The following is a 9930-nucleotide window of genomic DNA, read 5'->3' on the forward strand; positions in this document are numbered from 1 at the left end:
TCTTTGGCAACTTATCTGTTTCCCACATGAAGCTTTCCCAGATCCAGGAAGAATATGGTACATGTAGACTTTTTATCTTCCACCATGGCTGGGAACCTCACTCTAGCTGATGTCTTCTTCAGATTTTAAGACAGATGTAGCCTAATCCTGGTTTACTTTTAGCAGATTTACTGACTTTCCTAGACTCGGTTCTTTAATGAGAACCTGATAATTTTATAAGTCATTGTGATTAGGATATTGATATAGGCTTAGCTGTATCTGAGAACTGTTTGGCTTTCTCCTAGACAAAACACAGCGTGAGTCATGTGCTTCAGCTCTATGGCTACCTGGATTTTAGTATGTCAGCATAGTACCTTTAGGATGATTGTCTTTGATGGTCATTCTTAAACTTTTTTTATGTGTGGTTATATGAAATTCCAATTAATCAACACTGGTTTCATTCCACAAATCATTATACAGTGTGTGTAGGTTACGAGAGACTCATGATCATCACTACTAAATTTTAACTACCTTCACTTAATATGCTTCAATGTCTCCTTAACTACAGTAAGCATTTAAATAGAATACAAGCCAAAATAGAATTATTGCTGCCTTCTGAAAACTGAGATGTTAACTCTCTATTAAGCTGGCCCGTGTGAGCCCTGAGAAGCTTACTAGGAAAGCAGAGCTGCCTAGTTGTATCAAGATTTTCTAGTCACTGAATAAACAGAATGTCTAAAAGTTGCCATGGTGCTTTCTAAAAACACATCGCTATATATTTCACGTAAAAGTTGTTATACTAAGTAGAACACACTTTGGAGCCTCCTTTTCACTTGTAGACTAAGTAGGTATTAGTTAATTTGTCATTTGAATCCTAACATTATGTAACTTAGCTATGTTGGGGTGGTTTTAGAATATTTCCCTAATGTCATTTTAATTTGTTCCATTTTCTGACTCCATCCTGTAAACAAAAAAAAGGACAATGACAGTTTGCCCTGATTTTTTCTTTTTGATTTATGCCTATTCTATTATTTTATCTGATATTATCTTATTAAATGTATAAAAATATTGAAAGAAAAAGAAAATGAAAACTCTCATCGTGGAAGCTGTAGTGTAGCACAGCGTGTCCCACAGTAAATCCATTTGTCCACACTTCTTTGCTTGCAAATGTTCATTTTAATGAGTCATTGGTCTGGTTTGAGGCCTCTGGCATACCATTAGTACTGAATCCTCACAGGGACTCCTCTCAGATATCCTATTGCTTCCGTATGCCATGGAAATTCTACAGCTTTAGATTTGTAGGACTGGGCCCCTTCACGTGCTCTAGCAGTTTATCAATAGGGAAGTGTGGGGAGTCGCTGGTCTGCCAGGCTGCTTTGTTATTTTGATCTCAGTGCTTTCACCCTGGCTTTCACTGGAGTCAGAGATAAGTCTATCTCCTTTTGTTTGAGACAGCAGGTGGGATGTCTTGTTAAGCTCACACGTTTTGTTTGTGTGAAGATCACACAGACAGGTGGTCAAGGTAAAGAAGATTTGAATTCCCTGTGAATTCATTCATTGTACTGTGGTGCTTTTGCTCTGGCTTAAAAGGGGATTACTGGAATAAAGCAAGGTGCGAATAGTTTTCTACGAGAAGTCTCATGGAAAGATCCCATGTGTAGTGGGTTGGTTTATTAATTTTCCTTTCTATCCTCATTCCTGACTCAAGAACCTTCAACTCTGCTGGCAGGCTCTGGCAGGGTAGATGTTGGGGTGAGCCAATTCAAAGCCTGGACCTAGGCCTGAGTGGTAGCTGAGCTGCTCATCCTGCCAGCTCTCCTGCACCCACACCACCACCACCAGGGTGAGCTCTCCAGCACTGTCCTGGCTAGTTCATCCAATGCTGCAGTTGGGAAGGGGCAGAGTCAGCTCTCCCAGTCTCATGCCCTCAGGGCCAGACCTTCTGCACCCAAGCCTGCAGGGCCAGCTCCACTGTGCTGCCCAGGTGAGGTGCAGGGCCCGTTCTCGACTGCTTGAGCATGCGAGAGACTGGGACAGCTCTCCTGATCTCATGTCCTTGGGGCTGGTGTAATATTTATCTTTATTTTAAATTAGCATAATTTTTGTAACAATAAAGACTTGGAAGGTATAAACTAAGGTAAAAACCTGATTGCTCAGTGAGGTAACTTTATATACCTTTTAACTTTATATAACTTTTTCTTAACTATATACTAAATACATATTTATAAGCCTGATTCTACACCAAACTACTAGCTCTTTAGGATTCTCTTCCTGTTTGTGTCATACTACCCAGCTAATCTACCTTTCTCTGGAGTTCCTCCAAACACAAGACAGCCCTTAGCTCTTTCCCAGAACACTGTTTTACTTGTGTCCTGCCAGCTGCTTCTCTGTTGTTCCCTCAAGCCCAGAAAGAAAATCCTTTTCTCTTACCCAGAGCTCCTTCCATGAGGGCTCTTCCAAGCCAAAAAGAGAGAGAACTCTCAAAGGTCCAATTGTTATAAAAAGAAAAGTTTCTAGCTCCTCCCCTACACCCTTGGCAGACTGAACCATGTCACTGTCATGGTTGGAGGGAGTGGCTCCAAGCCAAGTCAGTAAGGGCCAAATGATTTTACCTTTCTTTACTTGGGGGTGGGGGGGCAGCCCAAAGCCACCTAGCTGACTTTGTCTCAGGTCATAGAGCAAAGGCAATAAAACCTTTCCTAAGCACTATGCCTTAAAACAGGCAGGGACTTCAGCATTCTTATCCATGAAGGCTTTTAGAGGAACACCCAAACTGCATCTCTTTAGGACACACCTAACTGCATCTGACATCCATTTAAGCTTTTATATTTTGCTAATGACTATGTTTTCTGTGTACACTAATCAATTATCTGGCAATAAGCTGACTTACTCATAATCCATGTAACCAGGGCCAGCTCTACTGTGCTCCCAGGTGAGGTACAGGGTCTGCTCTCCCTGCTGTTGCAGCCAGTGAGAGACAGGGACAGTTTTCCTACTCTCACTACCCATGACCAGCTATCCTGCTGCAGGTGATGAGGAGGATGGGGGAGGAAGGCATCTCTCCTTCACTCACTCCACAGTATGGCAGACATGTTGTCCGGCCAGCTCTTTCATGCTCATGCCGTTGGGGTTGGCTTACCAGCACCCCCACACCAGGGTCAGCTCCACTGTGCTGCCTAGGCGAGGTGAAGGGCTTGCTCTCTTGAGTGGTACAGTTGTGAGAGTCAGGACCATCTTTTCTGTGCTTATGACCCTATCCCCCCATATTAAAAGGTTTAAACTATAATTGATATGTATAAATGAAACTGCTAGAAGTAATAATGAAAAAGAAAAAAATGTGTGGTGTCAAATACGCCTCTCTTAAGGAAAAAGAGTAAAAGTATGTGGTTGTTTTAAAAAACGAGGAAAAGATAGGAAAAACCCAAATACACACAAATAGCCATAGAAGTTTCATAAAAAAATCAATTTTCTTGCTAATAATCAAAGCTAAATAAAATTAGATGGCTGTAGGAATATTTTTAATCTACTTTATTGGACTCCTATATATACCTCCCTTCTCCACCCCAATCCCTTCCAAACCACCAACACTAGGTAGGCAAGAAAGAAGGTTAGAGGGAAAAGGAGACATAGACCTCTTTAGACTACTTCCTGCTGATTAGGGGCATCGAATTCCTTGGGGCAAGTCCAGTCTTCATTATCAGGATACCTTCATCTTTTTCTTGTCACACTGCATCAGCAGCAACCAGGAGTGGCAGCAGAGCAACACTCTGTTTTTTCAGAGTACCCCCTACCCCTCTTGGGGGCTCTTGCATTTGTCCCCTCTGAAAAGTTCCTGGAATTCCAAACCAACTATCCTCAGCTGGCAAAATCACATCCCTGCTAGTGCACAAGGCAAATCATACTTAGCAGCTGTGGATGATGTGACATAGCCCCATATCCCACACCTGGGATTGAAACAAAAAAACATATTTGCATAACAACATATTTTTTCTCTAAAAGCAATAAACTATACACAATAAGAACAATTATGAGAACTATCAGATAAGAATCACATTCACAATCTCCAGTTAATTTGTTATTTGGCAAACTTGAAGAAACTATTCCACTATATATCCAAAGTCCAAAGTTCTGTACCTAAATCATTTTTTATCATAACTTGCATTTATCAACCTAAAAAACCTTCTTAAATGATAAAATATTTTCTTAGATCCTATGGAACTTAAGCTTTTATGTCTTTAATCTTAATAAGAAAAGCTGTAAGACTGTTAACTATCTAGTCTTCAACCTCATCAGAGACCCAAGAAGGATAAATATTACCTAAGTAAACAGGAACTGTGGATCAAGCAGCTTCCAAAACTATAGAAATGAAAGTGATAGCTGGCTGCCTGGACACTCACCCAAGATTACTCAGCAACATTGGGCCATAATCTTTGGCCTTTTGGCTCAGAGTTTCTGACAGACTTATCTGTGAAGCAGGAATTTTGAAGGACAGACTTACTTTGTCTCTGCAAAGTTGGGCAGTTGATTACCCAGTGTCCTGCTTATCTACAGTTTGGTCAGCAACAGCAGTCTAGCTAAGGGCTTCCCCCCGCCCCCAATGGCCAGCTTTGTCACATTTGAAGCAAACTCTAAGTGGAGGTTCTTCAGTGCCCATCATCTTCTTTGAAGTAGATTGGGGGGTACCTGTAGGAACAGATATGTCTCTCTATTAGAAATGCCTTTTTATTATTAAACCATCTTAAATGCCATATTCTGTAGATCTCTGAAGTATTTGAAGACCATCTATCTATAGTACATCTGAATAGGTGACTGTTGCTTATTTCTAGCTATTATCTGCTTAACTGAAAACATATATGAGAATAAATAAAGCTTATTTCTGTAATTAACTAAACTAGTACCTAACAAGACTACAAGTAAGATTATTTATAGGTGACTAAGCACTAACTTGCATTTCTAATTATCCTGAACAGTTTGAAACACTAGCTTTGAAAAGAGAAGAACTTTACATTACATTTTTAAATGAGTTACATAATTATAATACATTAAGCAAAAGTTGAACAAAATAACCTTACATTTCTGTCAATATACAATAATCTGTACCAAAGTAAAATTATGTGAGACTTGTTGCTTTCTTAGAAGGAGATTCAGTAATTCAATCTATATCCCTCTCCCACATTATTTTTTTCCCAAGGAGATAAATAATCTATCTTTTTTTTGTCTTTATATCCCTTTTGTCCCTGAAGTCAAAGGGCCATAAATGCCAGTGTTTATTTTGCCAGCCATACTTAGTTGCAGTTTTCTTGCCGACTTGTTAGAGGCGTTATCAATAAACCAAATGTTTTTTGAATCAGTAGTTGTTTTTTTTTTTCCTATAACCTGGTGATTATTGGCTGCTCTTGTATGAAATGGCTAGTACTTTTTTTATGCTGAGCCTGAGCTAGGGCTTCCAAAGTTGCTTCTTGACTGCAAAAGATTACCTTTTATATCCCTCTTGGACCTGAATTCACTTCTCCAATGATGCCTGTAGGCATAAAGTTATTGTGTAAATGAAATGCTAATTTTTATACCTCTCATATCTGGTGGCAATTCTTGTTCTGAGAATCTCCTGTCTCAATGTTGTTTATACACTGCTCTCCAGTTGTCCCCTGATATGCCAATAAAGCACCTTACAATCAGTTGCTGAGCAGGGGAGAGAACAGGGCCTGACTTCCTGCCAGCCAGGGGACGGGGAGTTAGAAGAGGAAGTAGGAGACTGAGCCATAGGCAGAGGTCCAGGAGAGAGCAGAAAGAGGAGCTGGATTAGAAAAACCACAAAGTACAAGTATTTCTGGGATTTAAACTGGGAAGAAACCAAATTAGTTTAGAGGGTTAAGAATGGAGTAATAACTACTCAGTGGTGTGTTGTAATGCTTGATAAAAAAATAATGTAATAGAGTCTCAAATAGTTGGGTGATAACTGGGTTAAGACAGAAACTGAAAAACAAACACAATTTTATAAAAATAACTTTAATAGATGCCTGTTGGTGTCAAGTTCTTCTGAAATGTATACAGTTTACAATTGTTCATTCAAATGCTGATTTCTCTACCCCACTATCTGGTTTCATTCCTGATATTGCATTGTGATGTTTATTCTAAGCATTACCTGTCTCAAGTTTGTGTAAACATGCTACCATTTGTTCTCTGTATTGCCAATAAAAACAACCAGCCAGTGCTGAGCAATGGAGAGAATAGGGTGGACCATACTGGTCTGGAGGGGAGGAGAAAGAAGGAGTAGAAGGAGAGCTCAGAGAGGAGAGGACCAGGAAACATCAGGAGAAATGAACCGGACCTAAGATATGACTAAAAAGCAAGTATAATGTGGGAAATCTGAAGGGGAGGAAGCTATGCGGGCTTGGAATTTTGGGAAGGAGTGATAATTGCCCAGCAATGTCATCTAAGTTAATTAAATAAATCTTAGTCTTTGTGTGGTGATTTCGATATACAGCTGGTTTAGGAATAACTGCTGATTAACTAAAAGATAAATCAAAAAGAAATATTAATATTCAACAAGACTCTGTGAAAACTGTTTTCTCTCCAGGCTGTCCCCACCTGGCTTAGTACAGATTCTCAATTCGGACTTTGATCATGCTGAGTCTCTACACTGCAACAGTCCATATCTGTCTTAAGTAGATTATTCCACAGGGCCCAGTCTTAGGCATCACACGGTGCCCTACATCAAGGCCTCAGTCCTTAGGTTAATTAATAAGATTCTAAACTAACAATCAGGCCAGCTGCAGAGGAATCTGTCTACTTGCTTTCATCACCAGGGAGGTAAAAAGGCCTTCCTCTGCCTGGAAGCCGTGGTTGGGCAGGAGTTGCAGGTGAGGTGGGAGCTGCAGGAGAAGGAGGAGTTGTAGAGGAGGGGGCAGGTGAAGAGGGGTCTGCAGGTGATGAGAAATCTGGGAGTGATAATGGCTCTTCGGGGTATGAAGGATCTGTGGATGATGGAGGAGCTGTGTGTGGGTGGAGCAGGAGCTATGGGTGAGAAGGATGAGGCAGGAGCTGTAGGTGAAGCAAGAATGCCAGACAAGGAGGGAGCTGCAGGTGACATGGGAGTTCCAGGCTTTATAGGAGCTGTGGGATTGGCAGGAGCTGCAGGTGAGGTTGAGGAAGGGGCCTTTGACATGGCAGGAAGGGCACACGGGGCTGGAGCCTGGTCCCAGCAGTGTAGCCAAACCCTGCAGCCCATCCTGGAAAACATGGACTACCAGGAGCTGAGACACTTCTCTGGGAGGGAAGAGCCTGGTTGTGGTTATCAGTCTTTTGAGTGCTGGCTGGACCATACCAACAACATGCTGTACCTGTGGTGCCACATATCTGAGAAGGAGAGGAGGAGGAGGCTGGTAGAGAGCTTGGGAGGCCTGCCCTGGATCTTCTGTGTGAACTTCTGGAAGATCATCCAGACACCCCTGTGCAGGACTGCCTGGCTGCACTGGTGCAGGTGTTTGGTAACAAGGACACTGTGATGACAGCACCGCTGAAGTTCCTGACATGCTCCCAGCAGCCAGAGGAGACCCTCTTTGCCTATGTGATGCTCCTGGAAGGTCTGCTACAGATGGCAATCCAGCCTGCAATGGTGGATCAGACCAGGGCCCCGAAGGTGCTGATGAGAGCTTGGCCCGACCAGATGCTGCAGAACAACCTGCGGAGGATGCAGCTGGAGAGACGGCTACCTGTCTTTGTGGTGCTGCTCAGGCTCATTAGGGAGACTCGGACATGAGAGGCAACTCTGCCTGAAAATATGATGGTACAAGAGGGACGAGGAGGGAAAGTGCTTGGCAGGGAGCTGGATGTGGGCGAGGCTGCCCTGTCAGTGTTGGGGTTGCTGAGCAGGCTCCTGCTGTTAGAGAGGCCTTCTCAGCCAGTGAAGATCCTGGGCAGGATGTTGCTGCTGCTCTTGAACAAGTTGCTGGGGCTGCTCCTGATGATGATGCCCCAAAGGCAGGCCCTGACTCTGATGAGGCCCAGGTCTTTCCTGCCACCCAGAGAGATGAGAATGTACTGGGCTCAGGCCAGGCAGAGCCTACTGAAACTAATGGGAGCCTCACTCAGCCAAGGCTCTACTTACTCCCCTCCTGTCCTGTAGCATCTTCTCTAGGTATACTTTCTTGATATAAACCTAGGCCAGGTGCTTGTTGTATGTGTATGTGAAGACCTGTGTAGGTCTTCACCATAGAGTTCAAACACAGTACTAGGAACCAGTGAGAAGGACAGAAGATGAAGAGAGTGGGACTGATGCTCATATCTTTACTGACTTTGACCTGAGAAGGGCAGGAAGACCAGAACCAGTAATGGATGGGCCCTGAGGATCCTGTTGTGTGATATTCTCCTCTTGTCACTTGTGACTCAGTTTCCTTGGTTGCTAGGGTAGGGTGTTCCTTGCTGTGCTTTCCAGTGCCCTATGACTATTTTGTACCAGAATAAGGCAGGGCCACCACCCCACACTGTGTTATTCCCTGAGATGGTTTCCTAAACAGCAAGGACATTGCAGAGACCATTGTCGTGGAAGGTCTCTCTGGGGCCCTAGGAAAAATAAAACGTAAGTGATGATCCCCAGTATAGGGGTGGGGGTGTGAATAAGGTACTCTCTGTAGAAGAAGAGAGGCTTTTCAGAACTTTTGCCTCATTGGTTGTGGGGTTTACTCATGTGTGTTTTCACTCCCCTTTCAATGGTTTCAATAAATTTTATGTGTTCTAGCTGACTGAGTCCTTCATCTGTTCAGGTTGTTTTGATGAATGGGTGGGTTTGGCCTTAGGAGGTTATGTTAACTATGGGTTATTTTTTTTTTTTTGTTTTTTTGTTTGTTTGCCTGATTCTTGAGACATGGTGCTGTGTGTAGCCGTGGCTGTCTTGAACTTGATGTGTAGACCAGGCTGGCCTCAAACTCAGAGATCTGACTGTCTCTGCTTCCTGAGTGCTGAGATTACAGGTGTGCACCACCACTGCCCGGCTTAGTTAAAGTTTATTTCTGTGAAGAGATGACCATGGTAACTCTTATAAAGGAAATCATTTAATTGGGGTTGTCTTACAGTTCAGAGGTTTAGTCCATTATCATCATGGCAGGAAGAATGGCAGTATACAAGCAGACATAGTGCTGGAGAGGTAGCTGAGAGTTCTATATCTGAATCTGAAGGCAGCAGGAAGAAAGTGAGACACTAGGCTTGGTTTGAACATTTAAAACCCCAAAGCCCACTACCAGTGACACACTTCCTCCAATAAGGTCACAAGTCCAATAAGGCCATTCCCTATAAGTCTATGGGGGCCATTTTTATTCAGAACATCACATTCTACTCCTTGGCCCCTATAGACTTCTAGCTGCCTTCACAGTTGACTTCATATGGACAAACAAAACCTCACATGTTTCTAGAGCTACTAACTCTCCAGCTGAGAAAGACACAAACAAAGTTTATCTCATTGGCAGACTTCATGTTGATAGAAATAAACTCACACAGTAGGTTTCAAACTAACTTTTTTACTTCTCCTTTATTTAAAAGAACTTTTCTTGCAATGACAACCACATATGTCTCATGGTAGATGACTGGATAGAAAAAAAGTTAAAGTTTATGTAAGTTCTGAGGGTCTAAAAAGGTGCTGTAAGGTATATAAATACAATCTTTAAAGATCTGAGGATGTGAAAACTTAAGCTGTAATGGTCAAAAATATTTAAGATGTGTACGTGGAACTTATAAAGCTATAAGGAAGCGATTTAAAGTATATAGAAATAGCTAGTATATGGAAATGTGGTGACACACAACTGTAATCCCAGCACTCAGGGAGGCAGAGGCAGGTGGATCTCTGTGAGTTTGAGGCCAGCCTGGTCTACAAAGCAAGTCCAGGACAGCCAAGGCTACACAGGGAAACCCTGTCTTGAAGAAAGGTAAAAAAGAAAAAGAAAAGACCTTAAAAAAAAA

At 42.5% G+C, this 9930-nt stretch overlaps 1 pseudogene; it reads left to right on the forward strand.

Annotated features, from left to right (window-relative positions):
- Positions 1 to 26: 26 nt before the first annotated feature.
- Positions 27 to 8130, forward strand: LOC132651539 (paraneoplastic antigen Ma6E-like; annotated as a pseudogene).
- Positions 8131 to 9930: the final 1800 nt, after the last annotated feature.

Source organism: Meriones unguiculatus (assembly GCF_030254825.1).
Source record: "Meriones unguiculatus strain TT.TT164.6M chromosome X unlocalized genomic scaffold, Bangor_MerUng_6.1 ChrX_unordered_Scaffold_31, whole genome shotgun sequence".
Classification (NCBI taxonomy): domain Eukaryota; kingdom Metazoa; phylum Chordata; class Mammalia; order Rodentia; family Muridae; genus Meriones; species Meriones unguiculatus.